The sequence below is a fragment of the Schistocerca americana genome, chromosome 9, assembly GCF_021461395.2.
Source record: "Schistocerca americana isolate TAMUIC-IGC-003095 chromosome 9, iqSchAmer2.1, whole genome shotgun sequence".
NCBI lineage: Eukaryota > Metazoa > Arthropoda > Insecta > Orthoptera > Acrididae > Schistocerca > Schistocerca americana.
The window spans coordinates 43,809,481-43,827,744 of record NC_060127.1 but is presented as its reverse complement, the minus strand read 5'-3'; the positions used below and the strand labels follow the sequence as shown (position 1 = coordinate 43,827,744).

General features: G+C 45.1%; 1 protein-coding gene across 7 annotated transcripts in view; it reads right to left on the bottom strand.

Moving 5' to 3' along the window:
- LOC124551113 (zinc finger protein 70-like) overlaps positions 1-18,264 on the bottom strand; it is a 147,433-nt gene that overhangs the window by 53,032 nt on the left and 76,137 nt on the right. The window lies entirely within an intron of this gene.

Sequence of the window (18,264 nt, the reverse complement as noted above, 5' to 3'; positions counted from 1 at the left end):
TTTCGACTCTTCTAATTCCAGCCTAGTTTCTGTAGAAGTTGTGAATAACCTTTCACTCTTTGTATCTTATCCATGCTACTTTAAAATCTCAATGAATGTATTCCAGTCACAGCTGTCAAAAGCTTTCTCTAAGTCTACAAATGCTATAAACTTAGCTTTGCACCTCTTATGTGTCCCTATAGTTCTCTGGAAACCAAAATGATACTCCCTGAGATCAACTTCTGCCAGTTTTGTTATATCCTAGCCAGTAATGCCACCCGAGCCCGCTGCCAAAAGGTTGGCAGCATCAAAGTCCGGACGCCGTCCACATAAGCAGCGCCAGCGAGACAGGAAATCGCCGCAAGTCTGCGCGCGCCACCGCTGGCTTCTGGTTTCTTAAGCGCTGGAGTCGGGAGCGCTAGGACAGTTCTGTATTCGCCGCTCAGTTGTATACTCGCCACCGAATTGTGTACTTGCTAGTCAGTTGTGTGTTCATCGCAGCAGAGTTGTTGTTTGTCGTCAGCCGACGCTGACCTAGCCGCTCCGACTCGAACTAGACAGATTTCTGTAGACACGGAGTTCACTACTGTGTTGCTGTATCTTCGTTAATAAAGATAAGTACCGACTTTTATTTAATCAGAGTGTTTGGGTTTTCATCTTTCTGTTAACTGTTCCAGCGGACCGGTCGGCCCGCTATTAAAAGTGTGGCGGTGACTTCGTAAGCCGTTTCTACAGCGAATTGCTTGTCGCTACGAACGCCGCCACAAAACTGGCGACGAGGACTTCCGAACTCGTGTGCAGGGCTGGTTCAACTTGTTTCTGGTTATACTAATTATAGTGATAAAATTTTGGGGGCTGGTTTAATTTGTGTTCACTATGTCTGCCGAATTACAACAGTTGATCTTGTTACAGAGTCAGCAAATACAAAGTCTGGTGGAAGCAATCGCCAAACAAGCGGCTAATCCTCCAACACAAAAGGAACAAGCACAGGCAGCACCACCTTTCCGTGCTTTTGATGCATCAAGAGAAGAATGGCGAGAATATTTCGCGCAGTTGCAGGTGCACATGACAGTCTACAAAATCACGGGTACTGAGCGGCAGCTTTATTTAATTTCCACTGCAGGCGTGGAAGTCTATCAACTACTTTGTAAGTTGTTCCCGGAACCCAAGCCAGAAGCTTTAGACTACGACGTTGTTGTTAACAAGCTTGCTGAGTATTTCGAGTCGCGAGTTCATGTGGCAGCAGCCAGATTCAAGTTCTTCAGATTAAAGAAACTGCCACATCAATCTAATTATCAGTGGTTAACAGATTTACGGGGCCTCACCCGTCAGTGCCGATTTAATTGTGTGTGTGGAGCTTCCTACAGTGATGTCATGTTACGAGACGCTATTACTCAAAACATTGCCGATTCTCGTATTCGTGCTGCTATCTTAAAGTTGCCTGACCAGTCATTAGAGACTGTGATGAACATCATTGAAGCCCAAGATACTTTTGACTATGCTGAGTGTGAGTTAGATCAGCCATGTATTTCTCAAATTGCCTGTGCTAAGCAAGTTATGTCACGCCCGCGGCCCCACCGGCAGAGTCATACTGTAAACACTAGCCGGCCGTGTCAAGTTAAACACATTCGTCAGCCGCGTGTGCAAAATGATAGAGTTAAGTCTTGCCCTAAGTGTGTTCTTGCTCATCCTCGTGAACGTTGCCCATTAAGAAACGCGGTTTGTCACTTTTGTCAAAGGAAAGGACACATCCAGACTGTTTGTTTGCGTACACGCAATAACAATTCTAGTGCTGCCCAGCCCATGGATATTCATGTTCTTCAAAGCCAGCCCGCCCAGAAGGTCGCGTTTAAAGACTCTTCCACGGTTCGTGTGGGTAATAAACTTGTTCGCAATACGTCACCCACCCAGCCCTCTGCTATGCGACCCAAGCGTAATTCAAACGCTGTAAAAAGTAATGTACAGACTGCAAGTGAAGCGGGAGTTGTTGCTCCACCCGCCCAACCCACAAGTTGTCGTAAGCAGCGAACACGCGCTAAACGCACTGATTTTGTGTCTTCCGCCTCCACTGCACCGATCCAGAGACAGTGTAATAAACTATTTGTGAAGCTACGCATCCAGGATAAGACCTTCAATTTTCAATTAGACACTGGTGCGTCTGTGACTCTCATAAATAGTGCTACGTATGCGGCTATCGGCCGCCCTAAACTTTCAGCGGCAAAACATTCTTTGGCTACTTATAGTGGAGAACAAATTCCTGTGTTAGGTGTATGTAGCGTGCCAGCCACATTCCGTGGCAATACAAAAACAGTTTCATTCACAGTGCTCCGCGCTACAGACAGTGTAAACATTTTCGGATTAGACTGTTTTGACTTGTTTGGCCTGTCTATCCAAGACAATGTGTTGCAAATTAATTCTGTTGTTGTTCCTCAAGACAGCATAACCGATTTGTGTAAACAATATAGTGACATATTTAAAGACGAACTAGGTTGTGCTGCGAACTTTGCCGCTCATATTACGTTAAAAGATAATGCTCAGCCTCGATTTTTTCGTGCTCGTCCAGTGCCTCACGCCCTCCGGGCACCTGTAGAAGATGAACTTCGTCGTTGGCAAAACAACGGTGTTATTCAACCCGTTTCAGCGAGCCAGTGGGCTTCTCCCTTAGTTATTATAAAGAAACCGTCTGGCAAGTTACGTTTGTGTGCTGATTTTAAGTCGACAGTTAATCCTCAGACTGTCATTGATTCTTTTCCTTTGCCTAGACCGGACGAGCTGATGGATATGTTAGGGGGAGCTCGTTTCTTTTCCAAAATTGATCTCCGTGAAGCATATTTGCAATTGCCCCTCGACGAGCAATCACAACAGTATTTTGTCATAAACACGTCGTTGGGGTTGTTCCGTTTTCTGCATTTGCCTTTTGGTTGTGCATCAGCTCCAGCTATTTTTCAGCGTTTTTTGTCACAACTTCTGGCTAATGTGCCATCGTGTTGCAACTATTTAGACGATATTGTTGTGTCCGGTCGGACGCCTGCTGAACATTTCCGTAATTTGGAGTGTTTGTTTACAGTGTTGTCTCAGGCAGGCCTACGTTGCAACATCGATAAATGTTCATTTTTCCTTACGGAGTTGGAGTATCTGGGACATGTTATTAATGCTCAAGGAATTCATCCCTCCCAGTCACATTTAGCAGCTATTCGTGATTTGCCCGCCCCTCGCAATCTGCAGGAATTGCAAGCAGTTCTTGGCAAATTGACATATTATATTAGGTTTATACCTAATGCATCACAGATTGCTGCACCGTTGCATCGTCTCCGCCGTAAGAATGTTCCGTTTGTGTGGTCAGCTGATTGCCAATCAGCCTTTCAGCAGCTTAAAGAGGCTTTATTGAATGATCGTTGTCTGGTCCATTACGACCCTAACAAGCCTCTGGTGTTAGCTTGTGATGCCTCTTCTTTCGGCCTCGGTGCTGTGTTGTCTCACCGAGTCGGTAACACCGAAAGTCCTATTGCGTTCGCATCTAAATTGCTAAACAAAGCTCAGAGTAATTATAGCCAATTGGACAAGGAAGCGTTGGCTATTGTGTTCGGTGTCACAAAATTCCATCACTACCTCTATGGTAGACCATTCTATTTAGTAACAGATCACAAGCCACTGACGTCACTGTTTCATCCGTCTAAACCAGTTCCTCAGCGGACAGCTCAGAGACTACAACGTTGGGCCCTTTTGTTATCACAATACCAGTATGAGATACTGTATCGCCCTACAGCTCAGCATGCAAACGCTGACGCGCTTTCTAGATTGCCGATTGCTGCGGATGATGTCTTCGATTCCTCTGACGACTCTTGCCACCAGATTGACGCCGATGGGCATCAATCCCTCCGGGATTTTCCGATTGCTCATCGTCAGGTGCCACGTGAGACAGCTACGGATCCTCATCTGAGTTTACTATTACGTTTTGTTCAACGTGGTTGGCCATCCAAGGCAAAGGACATATCGCATCCTGTGGTTCATCGCTATTATCCGCAACGTCATCTGTTGTCTGTTTCGTACGGAGTTTTGCTGTTATGCACCGAGAATGACCAGCTTCGTGTAGTGGTTCCCCAAGTGCTCCAATCCAAGGTCCTCGACTTGTTGCATCAAGGTCATTGGGGAGTGGTCCGCACCAAGCAGCTTGCCCGCCGTCATTGTACATGGATCGGCATTGATAAGCAGATTACGCAGATGTCTACAGATTGTTCGACGTGTGCCGAACACCAAGCTGCTCCGCCTCAACGCTATTTTGAGTGGGCACGCCCTGCCGGTCCCTGGCAGCGAGTACATATTGATTTCGCTGGTCCATAATGGCATTCTCGTTGGCTCATCGTGATAGATGCATTTAGTAATTTTCCGTTTGTTGTGCCCATGCAGTCTACAACGTCTGCACAAACTATACAGGCGTTGACTTCAATTTTTTGTATTGAGGGTCTTCCAGAAGTTTTAGTGTCTGACAATGGTCCACAATTTACCTCTGCTGAATTTGAAAGTTTTTGTTCTGCCAATGGCATTCGCCATGTTCTTACTCCGCCGATCCACCCTCAATCGAATGGTGCAGCGGAACGTTTTGTACGCACATTCAAGGATCATATGGACCGCCTTCGTGCTATGCACTCTCGTCAGAAGGCCCTCATCACGTTCCTGTCATCGTACCGGACCACGCCACGCGACGGCCCTTCGCCTGCGGAGCTTCTCCACGGCCGTCGTCATCGCACCCTACTACAGTTGTTGCACCCCCCGGATCGACCCGCCGCTTCTGAGCATCGCACGCGTTTTCAGCGCAACGACGCGGTTTTTTTCAGAGTTTATCACGGTCGCCGACGTTGGGAACGTGGTACCGTGATAAGTGTCCAGGGTCGCGGTTTTTATACTGTTCAAGGTGCTACTGGGGTGCACAGGAGGCATCAGAACCAGTTGCGCCGCACTGGCCGCCCAGATTCTGCCGCTCGTTCTTTGTCCACAGATTTGGTCCGCGGCGGCTTCCAGCCGCGCCTTCTGACTTCACTGCCGCCCCCAGGGCAGCAGCAGCAGCCGTCGCCGCTACCACGCTGACAGCCCGTCCCGTTGATACCTCCCGCGCAGCTTCATCCGGGAGCGCCCCAGGTGGTCGCTCCGGTGCCTGCGGTCCCTCTTCAGTCGCCACCGCCTTCGGAGCTGATGGACGTCGACCCCTCAGCCGGGCCGCCTTCCCAAGCGGTGGCTGTGCAACCTGTCCTGCAGCCGCTTTCCTTGGGCACCCCCAAGGAGTCTGACACCGCAGCGCCTTGTCTGGCGCCCACTCAGCAGCCGTCGACACAGCGTCAGGAGACGCTGCCTCTGTTCGTGGGTCCCGACGCCCCGTCGCGTCCAGTACCAGAAGCTACGCCCGTGGTCACAGGCGTGCACCCTGACCTCGGTTTTCAGTCGGTGTTTCCCGAGGCCCCGCGCAGCCAATGCTGGAGTGCGGACCGGGGACTGCCACCGACAACAGTCTCCGCCCCGGTCTCTTCTGCTACGCCTGCGGCTAGACCCCTCCCCCGCCGTCGACGCTCACCACGTCATTATTCAACGACGGTGCGGCGATTTGGGGGGGAGGAGTGTTATATCCTAGCCAGTAATGCCACCCGAGACCGCCGTCAAAAGGTTGGCAGCATCAAAGTCTGGACGCCGTCCGCATAAGCAGCGCCAGTGAGACGGGAAATCGCCGCAAGTCTGCGCGCGCCACCGCTGGCTTCTGGTTTCTTAAGCGCTGGAGTCGCGAGTGCTAGGACAGTTCTGTATTCGCCGCTCAGTTGTATACTCACCACCGAATTGTGTACTTGCTAGTCAGTTGTGTGTTCATCGCAGCTGAGTTGTTGTTTGTCGTCAGCCGACGCTGACCTAGCCGCTCCGACTCGAACTAGACAGATTTCTGTAGACACGGAGTTCACTACTGTGTTGCTGTATCTTCGTTAATAAAGATAAGTACCGACTTTTATTTAATCAGAGTGTTTGGGTTTTCATCTTTCTGTTAACTGTTCCAGCGGACCGGTCGGCCCACTATTAAAAGTGTGGCGGTGACTTCGTAAGCTGTTTCTACAGCGAATTGCTTGTCGCTACGAACGCCGCCACAAAAAGTTTCTTCTTTCTTCTGTAAATAATTTGTTCAGTATTTTGCAGGCATGATTTATTAAACTGATAGTGTTGTAATATTCACAATTGTTATCACCTGCCTTCTTTAGAATTTGAGGGTATTTCACGTTTCTTATACCTTGTACAATAGATGGAACAGCTTAGCCATGGCTAGCCCTCCTAAGGATCTCAGGTATTCTGAGAAAGTATCATCTGCTCCAGGGCCTTGTTTCCACTCAGGTCTTTCAGTGTTCCATCAAATTATCTCTACTCTACTTATGCCTGTTCTACAGCTTCACATTTGTCTTTTAACCATTCCTGTTTGGCCTTTTGCACTTCCTGTCAATCTAATTTTTTAGACATCTGAATTCCCTTCCACCTGCTTCATATGCTGCATGTTCATATTTTCTCCATCCATTAATTAAATTCAGTATCTCCTGTGATATCTAAGAATTTCTGCTAGGCTTTGGCCTTTTAACTAGTGGACTTCTGACTGCCTTCATAATTTCTTCTCTAAAATCTACCCATTTGTCTTGTATTGTATTACTTTCTTACACATCTCAAAACAAAATATTTACAGTTATGCATAACATTGCCGTTTTTATATATTTGTAGACCACTGGAGATCCCTGTTACAACTAAGTGAAACATGTTTTGCTGTAAAAATGATAAAAATTCTATTGTAAATGGGTGATAGTTATTCCACTCTACAAGATAAACAGCATTCTCAAACAATGTAGGTAGTTACATGAAGATGATATCTGCTCTTTTGGACATGTCCAAAATAACATATATCATTGGTGATCTTGCAGCTCTTGCACAATGAAATCCAGACGACTAGGTGCTTACAAATAAATATCAACGGTGACAGTTGAAAATGTGTGCCCTGATGGGGACTCGAACCCAGGATCTCCTGCTTACATGGCAGTCACTCTCTATCTGACTGAGCCATTGAGGACACAGAGGATATCTGTGCCATATGCCAGAGATAAGTCCCTGCAGCCACACTATCCTCTGCGTCCTTGATGGCTCAGTCAGATAGAGCATCTGCCATGCAATCAGGTGATCCCAGGTTCAAGTCCTGGTCGGTGCACACATTTTCAACTGCCCTGTTGATATTTATCAACGGCTGTAAGCAGCTAATGGTCTGAATTTCATTGTAATTTCATGTGGGTAATTTTTTGCAAAGAAAGTGTTGATAAAAAGCACCTGTTATTTGTCTGGTAAAATGCACAAGTCTGTCATCCACAATTCCTGCCAACACATTTACACTAAAGCAGACCTAACACATTGCTTCCACGATCACTGAAGAACTTGTATACGCAACTACATGGCTTTAACGATGATTTATTATCTCACTCAGTGTGAAAGTCCTCTTATCCATAAATAAAATGCAAGCCACGAACTGAAGATTTCTTGCTCTCCATTTCAGAATCCATTGACAAAAGTATAGTCTGGCAGGGTGGTCTTTTTGCTTGAGAGTGAGCACAGATTGCACAGATGTCTTCAGAAGCTCCAGTTCTTCACAGTCATCTCAGGACAATTTTTTCTTCATCACACTTGCTTCATCATATCTAGCATGCTAAGTTTGGGGAGTCAACCACAATCACTTTTCCTTATTGGAAAGAATCACGTATCTGTACATTGCTGGAAGAAACTGTTGAACATTTTTTTCATGTGGAATGCAGTGTTGAAGATGTCACTCGATATGCACAAAATGTACCTGACAGTCTAACTGACACTGAGCTGTGATACAGATACAATTTATTGGGTCACAGTCACATTGACAAGACCACAATGAAGATAGTTTACAGTCTCAAACACATTTCACAACTGAGGGCCAGGAGGCCTGTGTACGCCCTTATAAAGATGCTATCCACATCACGTACCACTGTTGAACTGCACTCACATGGGGGGCTGGTGCTGGCAGTTGGTGACAGGGCTGTCACTACTGACCACTTTGGATGGTTGTGGGTGCACAATTTGTATGTCAGCACACACTACTTGCTGTAGTGGCCCCACTTAGGTCTGCTGTGGGTGGTAGGTGTAGTAACCGATGGGTTAATACCTCCTACAGGGTGAAAGACTGGGCATCACCGTCCACAATTCTGTGACTGATGAGATGTCTGTGGTGGTATCGGTGGCAGCAACCCGAGGCACAAGAAGCTCTCAATCTGCCCAGACTGGCACATGTGAATGAAACTGAGTGTTATGAGAGTACTCCGTTGTCCACAATCCCCAGACCAACTGACATATGGAACAGGCAACAAGGGGGTGAGAGCCATCTGGACGTCAGAGTCCATGACAAAAGGTTTCGGGATTGGCAGCAATGGTTGCAGACTGTAGAGTGAGAAGCTCTGGAGATACAGCCCCAGCTTCCATCCCTACTGATGACAGTGCTCGCTCAGGCACTGCAATGTCGTCGAGTATCGAGAGTGGCGCAAGAAGTAGCTAAGTGGTACCAAGAGGGGCCAATGAGATGCTAGGAAGGAACCGCACTTCGCATAGGTCCGAGATGCCACCACTGTGCCTTTGCCACAAAATAGCATCACCAGAGACTAGGAGGGCAGTACTGTTTGCTCATTTCCATAAAGTTTCCGTTGGAGTAATGACATCGTGCTGCCTACTAGATGTGTGACAGCCTGTGTCAAACATCGGGGAGTGAAGAGACTTCTGTCTTCTGTGAACTGTGCCTATGCACCAGACTATCAGAACTGTGTCAAGAAGTGTTATGAACATGTGTTTTCTAGTGCCTGTAGTAAAGCAACAGTACAGCCATTCTGAACTTTTATTAATTTGCTAACATGTGCAGTTTCATAGCTACAGCCGAGCCTGGCAACAAAGATAAGTTTTGTCATAATTAAAAAAATATTACTTATTAGGGTGTTCTAATTAACTGTATTATTACTAGCCACCTCAGTGTTCAAGAAGTTAGATACAACAGGCACTGTAGGAATGCTTGCACCAGCTGCAGGAACCAAATCTGCCACCAGTGCTGATAAAGCCCTATCCGCCAGGGTAGGCAGGCACCACCAGGCCCACAGCAGCCAGGGCCGACAGAGAATGAGGCGTTGCGCCCACGGGCCGAGGAGGAGGTGCTCTGTCCATTCTTGGATGCAACAGGTGGTGAGTTACGAGTTGCCTTTGGCACAAACTGTGAGGGTGTGGTGACTGTGCCAGATGTGGACGACAGCCAGAATCTGGTGATGGTGCCGTCTGAAAGCCCTGGCCGGTACTGGCATGTTGGGCGCAAATGTTGAGAAAACTGGGGCTTCTGAGGGGACACATGCCCAGAAGTGAGGTGGTGAGCAGGGTCCACAGTTGACGGCTGTGCAGGAGTTAAGCGAGACTCTCGGCCCCAGTTGGCATGATTCTGTAAGTGCTTACAAAATGTGACATTCTCTGACCAGGAAATCTCCTACATAATCTCTTATCTGCATCTTCAACATTTGGGCGAGGCATTCCACCTCACCGTTCGAATGTGGACAAAAGGGAGGTGCTATGGTGTGGCATAGGCCATTTCCTGCAGAAAAATCCAAGAAAAATTGCACTACGAACTGAGGACCACGTGGCAGAGTATGAGGCAAGCCATTTGTGGAGAATACCTCCAGCGGGGCTTCGCGTCTGCTGTAGCAGATAGACAATGAGTGATGTAAGAAAACAGATAAAGCATAAATTGCAAACAGTCAGATGGTGTCTAGAAAGCACGAGCAAATTCAATGTGGTCTCTTTTCCAAGGGTGTGCAGGGGTCTGCTATGCAAAAAAAAAACATTGTGCAATGCTGTCTGCTGCCCTAAACATTTGTGGCAGACTGTGTAAGTGTTCCACCTCCCGACTGATGTCAGCCCAAAACACGAGGTGGTGCACCAACCATTTTGTGCAAGAAATCCCCCAGTGACCCTTATGTAATAAGTGCAGGACCTGCCGTCGCAGACATGCAGAAGCCACAATAGGAGGAATAAATTCTTCCACTGACAGGAAAATAATGCCAACCAAGAGAGAGAGGCAAAGCACAAAGCATTAAAATTCTGCAGGAAGTCCAATGCGCAGTCAAGTGGACAGTCAAGCCACCTATGTTGTATCGAGCATACGACCTGCAGGAGCACCCCATCTAGCCCCATAGCAAAAGCAATACTGGAACTGGTGATAACAAGGCATTTACTGTGTGCCTAACCTCCATACCTAGTTGAAAACAAAGCAGTTATTGCCAGTCGAATGAGGGGTCAGGGCACACAGGGAGCCAGGACAGAGTAGCTGCAATTGCACGGTGTGACATGGAATGAAAATGGATCTGATAATTCTATTGGGACAATAACACAGCACAACACTTTGTCTGGTAAGGACACTGATGGGCTACAGTCAGTAATGAAATGACATTTTGTACTGTCCAAGAACACACAGACAACAGGAAGAGCTTCTTTTTCCGCCTGAGAATAATGTTGCCGAGCCAAGTCGAGTTTTTTTTTTTTTTCAAGCAAAGGAAATAGGCTGTTCAGAGCCATCTGAATGGTGATGGGCCAGGACTACCACACCTCGTACTGGGATGTGCCTGTGATCAGGACCAGATTCTTGCTGGGTTAAAATGTTGCAAGAATAATGCAGAGCAAAGACAATCCTGCAGTTGCACGCTCACCGACTGCAGACCAAACAACAGGAGCATTTTTTTTTTCTCAAGCAACCCACGCAAAGGTTGGAAAATTTAGCCACTCAGATAGCATGCCACTCTGCTGAGGAATGCCTGGAGTTCTCATACATTAGGGGGACAGGCCAAACCCATAATGGTGGTGACACATTCTTCCATGGGGCACATGCCCTGCCAGGAAATTTCGTGACCCAAATAAAAAAAATGGAATGCTCGAAAAAGTGAGACTTAGGGAAATTACTTTTGAGGCCCACAGCAAGTAGATCAGTTAACTAAGAATGGAGGATATATAGTTGGTCCTCTGTGATAGCACCTGTTATGACTATATTATCGAGATAGTTAATGCAACTAGGAACAAATGTCATACCCTGTTCTAAAAAAGTTGAAAGATTGCAGATGCAATAGCTACCCCAAACATTAGCCAGTGATACTGATACATTCCGAAAGGTGAAAGACACTGACACACATTGCTGCCAATGTGACCTTTTTTACCTTTATGGCAATGGCCCCCACTCAGGGTAGCCCGCCTCTCATGCTGCAAGAAACAAGAGTGGCACAAAGGAAGTGGCATTCATTGTTGCTGCTGTCCACGACATATTTTCTCATTTATACTCTGGCTCCTCCTCTTCCACAGTGCACTAGGCTCCACGTGCTCGGGCTGCACACTGTAAGCAACAGCGACATCACTTAGAGCTTCCAAGTTGCAGCCCGTGGTGCAGGTGACCACAAATGACTGTGCAATATTCAGAACCTCTTCTAAAGTAGGGTCCTCAAACTGAAGGGCACATCGAGGTACTTCCTTATCTGAGTACAAACGAATGATGGCATCTCTGACCACGGTGTCTGCATAAGATTCTTTATACTTAGCTGTGCCTCTTTATACTTAGCTGTGCCGAACTGACACTTATGACAGGTTGTGAAACTCGGCCACCCGAGCTCAATTCGATTGCTGCAGCTGTTTGCCACACTGGTAAATTCAACATGTGCAATGAGTACATGTGTACACATCACTTGTGGTGATAGCAGGACAGCAAATTACACTTCTCATTAGAAGAAAGCAACGCTGGTTCTGGCAGAAGACCTAACAGGCACAGTCAGTGATACATTCAAGAGAGTATCTACAATATTAAAAGAGCCTCACCGAGCTTTGTGTCAACCACCTGGAACATCACAAAATGTCAGTAAAGCCCCCTCTCAGAAGCATAGGGAAGGCGAGAAGTGGGCAGTGGGGGTGGGGGGGTGGGGGGGAGGGGGGGTGTAGGTGAACAACTGGTGGCTGAGCCTGCATCGATGTCATGCACAACTGTTCCAACATGGCCGTATGGACCTGCTGTTGTTGCAGAAGTGACTGGAGTAATGCCTCTACGAAAGAGCTGAACAGCAGCAAAATGACAGACTCCAAAACACATTTAGCAACTGATGACACTGTCCACGTCATACGTTTTCGATGCGATGTTGCACATGCATGGATGCGATCTCAGGTAGCTGCGGGCACACCGTTTGCACATCAGAGTGCACTACATTTGGCTCAAGGGTCCGACTTACATCTGCAGTGGACAGTATGTCTAATAACTGGCAGCTTACTACAGGAAGCACTAATCTTATTCTGATGCAAACAGACCCTGACTTAGGCTTGTTTAAGAGATGGTTAAAGTGTTACAGCCTGACAACAGCATTACAATCAGAGGACTGGGAAGGAGACTTTAAAGATTGGCATTCTTTGATTTTTTTTCATATTTATAGACTCTGAAGTGCAGCACCAGTACATTAATCTCATAGGGCAGTATGACACAAATCTAAAACAAAGGTGAAAAAATTGCCTTTGAAAACTAGTAGCGTCTGAGCACTTCAAATAACAAAACATATCTGATGCGTTAATATAGTCATCACTAGCTGAGCGCATGGTGTGAAATTCTGGTTTGAATTCCATTATTTGCAAATTTTTTTACATAAATTCCACCTTTATTAACAAATAAAAACATTAACAAACACCAGATCATTTTAATTAAATATATATCTTTATTTTTCATCACTAATTGTGTGGAAACACCCTTATGGCAATGATGCTTGGTTGCTTGGTTTGGTTGGGGGAGGAGACCAGACAGCGAGGTCATCAGTCTCATCAGATTAGGGAAGGATGTCGGCCGTGCCCTTTCAAAGTAACCATCCCGGCATTTGCCTGGAGCGATTTAGGGAAATCACGGAAAACCTAAATCACGATGGCCGGACGCGGGATTGAACCGTCGTCCTCCCGAATGCGAGTCCAGTGTGCTAAGCACTACGCCACCTCGCTCGATTTATGGCAATGAACTGAAATCTGAAGAAAAATGCAAAAGTCAGATAGAAAAGAAACTAGAACGAGATTTTCACTCTGCAGCGGAGTGCGTACTGATATGAAACTTCCTGGCAAGGTGAAACTGTGTTCCGGACCGAGACTCGGGACCTCTGCCTTTCCCGGGCAAGTGCTCTACCATCTGAGCTACCCAAGCATGACTTACACCCCGTCCTCACAGCTTCTATTCTGCCGGTACCTCGACTCCTACCTTCCGAACTTCACAGAAGCTCTTCTGCGAGGTTTGCAGAAGAGCTTCTGTGAAGTTGGAAGGTAGGAGAATTTCAGCCGCTGGGTGTAAGTCTTATTTCAGTGATGCCACACTGGGCGACTTGCATATTGGTGATGAGGAGATGATGATGAGGACGACACAACACCAAGTCCATGGGCAGAGAAATTCTCCAACCTGGCCTGGAATCGAACACAGTCCCGCAGCACGGTAGGCATGTACGTTACCACTCAGCTAGAAATGTGGACAGTGGAGGGATGTTTGCAATGTTAGGATGTTATCAACAAAATATGCATCTATTACGACACCAAGCTTGGATTCTACGCATCACAGATATCCTCCAAAATAGAAACCTTTGGGGATGCTGGCATATAATAATGGAAAAACTGGCATCGACAGAAGCGACCAGAAGTTTCATATACCACAACAATATGGAAGGGAATCATGTGGTATCAGAAATTAGCACTACATTTCCTTTTACGAACAAGTATAGTAAATGCTCATATCATGTACCTGAGGGCCACAAATAAGAAAATGTTGGGAATGACTCATTACTGAATGGTCATCCGTGGAAAACCCAACAGTAATAGAAATAAAACAAAGAACATGTCCCACCATTTAGAGATTTGCAAGAACCAGCAGGGCAAGCCTACATGAAGGATGTGCATCCTGTGCTACCACAAGAAAAGCAAACTGCTGAATGACAAGAAGCGGGAAAAAATGAGGCTATGACCAAGTGTCCAAAATCAGCTCAAATGTGTTTAGCATGTTTTAATGAGCACAATGTGACATCGTATAATGTACTATGTTATCAAAATTAATGATATTAATTAATAGAGGGAAACATTCCACATGGGAAAAATATATCTAAAAACAAAGATGATGTGACTTAACAAAACGAAAGCGCTGGCACGTTGATAGACACACAAACAAACACAAACATACACACAAAATTCAAGCTTTCGCAACAAACTGTTGCCTCATCAGGAAAGAGGGAAGGAGAGGGAAAGACGAAAGGAAGTGGGTTTTAAGGGAGAGGGTAAGGAGTCATTCCAATCCCGGGAGCGGAAAGACTTACCTTAGGGGGAAAAAAGGACGGGTATACACTCGCACACACACATATCCATCAACACATATACAGACACAAGCAGACATATACAGAGGGAAAGAGTTTGCAGATATTTTGAAACAATTGATGTTGATGTCTTGTGTAACACAGTGATGCACAGTCAGAATTTTCCAGTAGGTAGGAAACACTAAATAAGTGAGTTAACACAGAACGAGTAAATTTTCATGAAGAATATACTCAGTGGATATATTATAGATAAACAAAGGACTTTAGTAACAGAGTAAAATATATGTCTGTTTGTGTGGATGGATATGTGTGTGTGTGTGTGTGTGTGTGTGTGTGTGTGTGTGTGTGTGTGTGTGTGTGTGTGTGTGTGTGTGTGTGTGCGCGCGCGCGCGAGTGTATACCTGTCCTTTTTTCCCCCTAAGGTAAGTCTTTCCGCTTCCGGGATTGGAATGACTCCTTACCCTCTCCCTTAAAACCCAAATCCTTTCATCTTTTCCTCTCCTTCCCTCTTTCCTGATGAGGCAACAGTTTGTTGCGAAACCTTGAATTTTGTGTGTATGTTTGTGTTTGTTTGTGTGTCTATCGACGTGCCAGCGCTTTCGTTTGGTAAGTCACATCATCTTTGTTTTTAGATGTACTATGTTATCCTAAATACAAATGAATAAAACATATAGTATTAAATATTGTCTGTATGTTTCTGTTGTATATCCTATAGTTATATCTCAGTGCTTATTCCATTAAATTTCTTTGAGAACTGTAACTGCAGATCCTATTAACTTGAACATGAAGAGCGTCATCTGTACGTGGGGTGACGTGTCCCCCACAGAAGCTTACCTGTCACCTAGGTATGGGTGATGTGGCAATGAATGTGTTGAAGGTTGTAATTGGTTTTCATTTCATTTACACAACCTGTCACAAATGTCAGAAATATTCACCAAAATTCCAAAGTTGATATAAGCTATGGAAAATCGTAATTTATTGTTCATCAAAAATTTTGTATTCAGAATATACAAAAAATCTTATTAATTTCACCAAAAACAATCTCTCTTAACTTAAATTTTTAATATTGCAAGATTAAACAAATTTCTACTGTGGCATATCTTGAAATTCTCAAATTTTCTATTGGGATTACATAAATACTGGCCAATACACTGGACTCGCATTGGGGAGGACAATCGTTCAAACCCATGTCTGGCCATCCTGGTTTAGGTTTTTTGTGATTTCCCTAAATTGCTTCATGCAAATGCCAGGATGGTTTCTTTGAAAGGACATGGCTAACTTCCTTCCCCATCCTTCCCTAATCCAGTGGGACTGATGACCTTGCTGTTTGGTTCCCTCCTCCAAATCAACCAACCAACCTTATATAAACACCTTTTATTAATATTTGATTCTCAGATTTTTGTAATGATAAAAATGTAGATTTTGCTCACATTTTACACTATTATAAAAACCAGGTGTCATTATAACATTTAATTTGACACTAACTTCTAGAATATTCTGGATACCTACTTACATTACCAACAAAACCAAATGTGCATGAGTCAGTCAGTTTGTTTGTTAGTCTACAGTTAGTATTTGTCTCAGCTCATTTCAAGCACTTGTATGTGGTACATCTCACGTAGTATGTCTTTTGTTGTAAGAAATTGTGCACAAACAGTTCTCTTTTCTATTAAAAATTGTATGTAGTGTTTTACTTCATGTACTATGCCAAATACGAAATGAATCAGGAAGGAATATTAAGAAATAGCAACTTTACTGGCACAGTGAATAACCTGTGGACCTATTCATACCCTAGCTAGATGGTGAACATCACATCTTCAACAGGGGAAAAGTGAGTATCTTTCAATAGCAACATTAAATTTAATCCTGGACGTCTTTCCTTCCCTTGACTTTCAAATGTACTAAAGGAGATAATGCAGTGGCTAAAAACTACACAGTAGTGTTGAAAACTTGAAGAACTTCATGTAGTTTTGGAAAGAGGGTTATTTCAACATTTTAATTTAACGGAAACTTTAATATTTGTATACAAGGCCACAGATGTGACCGAAAGAAAAAAAAAAAAAAAAAAGAGACAGTGTAACATCTTCATTGAATACACCATGTCCAACACCAAAACAAAACACTACAAGTGCCAGTCTGTAAGATTCCCTTGTAAGTACCGAGCCAAGCACAGTCAATATGAAATGTGTGATGAACATAAACAGGGAAACAACCTGCACCACACAGTACTGATCACTCCAGAACAAAGGAAGAAAGTTTTGGTTTAACATCACGTGACATCGAGGTCAACGGAGATGGAGCACAAGCTCAGATTGTGTCAAGGATGGGGAAGGAAATCGGCCATGTACTTTCAAAGGAACCATTCTGACATTTGCCTAGTGTGATTTAGAAAAATCACAGAAAACCTAAATCAGGATGGCTGGACATAGGTTTCAACTGCCGTCCTCCCAAATGCCAGTCCTGTGCCACCTTCCTTGGTAATTTTCAATCCAGAGTCAAGTAAAACAGCTTATATTTCAATGAATATGTTTTCCAGACATGGGTTTAGAGAACCTTTTTTTCTAGTTTCAATAAATACTGCGTACTGTAAGAATACGGCAAACATTGTAAGAATATGGGAAATATGTGGTGTATACCTACACTACTCACTACTAGCCATTAAAATTGCTACACCACAAAGATGACGCGCTACAGACACGAAATTTAACCAGCAGGAAGAAGAAGCTGTGATATGCAAATGATTAGCTTTCCAGAGCATTCACACACGGTTGGCGCCGGTGGCGACACCTACGTGTTGACATGAGGAAACTTTCCAACTGATTTCTCATACACAAACAGCAGCTGACCAGCATTGCCTGGCGAAAGGTTGTTGTGATGCCCCGTGTAAGGAGGAGAAATGCATACCATCACATTTCCGACTTTGATAAAGGTCGGATTGTAGCTTATCGCGATTGTGGTTTATCGTATCGTGACATTGCTGCTCACATTGGTCGAGATCCAATGACTGTAATAATATGGAACGCCGTGCTGGATCCCAATGGCCTCGTATCACTAGCAGTCGAGATGACAGGCATCTTATCCGCATGGCTGTAATGGATCGTGCAGCCACGTCTCGATCCCAGAGTCAACAGATGGAGATGTTTGCAAGAAAACAACCATCTGTACGAACAGTTCGACGACGTTTGCAGCAGCATGGACTATCAGCTCGGAGACCATGGCTGTGGTTACCCATGATGCTGCATCACGGACAGGAGTGCCTGAGATGGTGTACTCAATGACAAACCTGGGAGCACGAATGGCAAAATGTCATTTTTTCGGATGAATCCAGGTTCTGTTTACAGCATCATGATGGTCGCATTCGTATTTGGCATTATCACGGTGAATGCACTTTGGAAGAGTGTATTCGTCATTGCCATACTGGCGTATCACCCGGCATGATGGTATGGGGTGCCATTGGTTACACGTCTCAGTCACCTCTTGTTTGCATTGATGGCACTTTGAACAGTGGATGTTACATTTCAGATGTGTTACAACCGTGGCTCTACCCTTCATTCGATTCCTGTGAAACCCCACATTTCAGCAGAATAATGCACGACCATATTTGCAGGTCCTGTATGGGCCTTTCTGGATACAGAAAATGTTCTCCAGATCTCTCACTAATTGAAAATATCTGGTCAATGGTGGCAGAGCAACTGGCTCGTCACGGTACGCCAGTCACTAATCTTGATGAACTGTGGTATCGTGTTGAAGCTGCATGGGCAGCTGTACCTGTACATGCCATCCAAGCTCTGTTTGACTCAATGCCCAGGCATATCAAAACTGTTATTACGGCCAGAGGTGGTTGTTCTGGGTACTGATTTCTCAGGATCTATCCACCCAAATT